The sequence below is a fragment of the Castor canadensis genome, chromosome 13 (genome assembly GCF_047511655.1).
Source record: "Castor canadensis chromosome 13, mCasCan1.hap1v2, whole genome shotgun sequence".
NCBI classification, from domain to species: Eukaryota; Metazoa; Chordata; class Mammalia; order Rodentia; family Castoridae; genus Castor; species Castor canadensis.
In genome coordinates, this window is record NC_133398.1 from 123,797,603 (window position 1) to 123,798,921 (window position 1,319).

Genomic DNA, 1,319 nt, shown 5'->3' on the forward strand with positions numbered 1-1,319 from the left:
ACCTCAGGACCTCCCGTGTGTCCCAGCACATCCTCCGCCATGGCAGTTTTGGGCCTATATACTTTCTATTTCAATACCCATAAATGATTCCATTTTGACACACTTCCAGATGTATTCAGCAATTCTTCCTTTGGGGATTTGGAGTGTTTTCTGTTTCTGCTATCATCAAACAGAGCGAATAATGTTGACACTATGGAATTTTTCTGCAATTGCGAACACAAGTGGAATTTCTGAGCCAGAAATATTTACTTCTTTGAAGAATTAACAAATTACACAGTTAAAAACACAAAGAATAAAAAGAGACCTAGGGAAAAGTCTGCCCCTATTCCCTCTCCCATCCTTCTAGCCCTCCTCCATCAGAAAGTCACAATCGGGAGATCTTGTGTGACTTTCTGGATAGTTTGTAAAAGGAAAGAGGATTATTTGTGTTCTTTTCTCCTTTTGTTTACACAGCTGGTGTCACTCCATAGACCCCTGTTCTGCTTCTTGCCTTTTTCACTTAATAATCTGTCTTTAAAATCTTCTCAGAGTACCTGAAAAGCTTCTTCACTTATGTTTAAGGCCATATAATAATCTGTTTGGTACATTTTCTACAATTTAGTCGTGTACTGATGGACATTTCTGTTCCTTCCAATCTCTTTAGCATTCAAACAATGCTTCAACAAATAAATTGCAAATGTAATTCAACCTATGTGAAACATATGTTAGGAAAATTACTAGAAGTGGCCTTCCAGGGTCTAAGGATATATGCATTTTTAACATTGCCACCACCAATCTGCCAAAGTGCTTGTTTTCCCACTGACCTGGGATCCTTAGTCATCCAATAGCTGGGAATTTGCAGTTGTCTTATTGTGTATTAAAGTAAGTATGTAATGGACTGCGGCGATGACCCCTTGTGCCGCCTAGGCTAGGGCTGAACTGGAAATCGTTCTCCCTCCACCTCCCTAGTGCCAGGATTCTGATAGATGTACCTCACTGTGTCCAGCTTGGTCATCTTTTAGAAGCCTAAGGGCTACTTCTGGTGTTCTTTCTGGGACAGAGTATGCCCTTCTAAAAAGCTATGGATACGTGTAATCTGTGGACAGTCGGGAAGCCCAGATGACCCTAGCGTCATGACTCAGCCCTAGGCCTGTCACCCTTCATCATGGGCTCTGGGTCTCAGCTAGAAGAAGGTACCTGCAATTGTAGAACCTGGCACCTGGAGTTACAGGTTCACCCGGAGGCCCCGCCTCCTCCCCGGAGGCCCCGCCTCCTCCGCCCCAGCGTTCCTCGTCACGTGACGGCGTGATGACGTAGCAAGGGCGCGGTGGCTGCCGTTA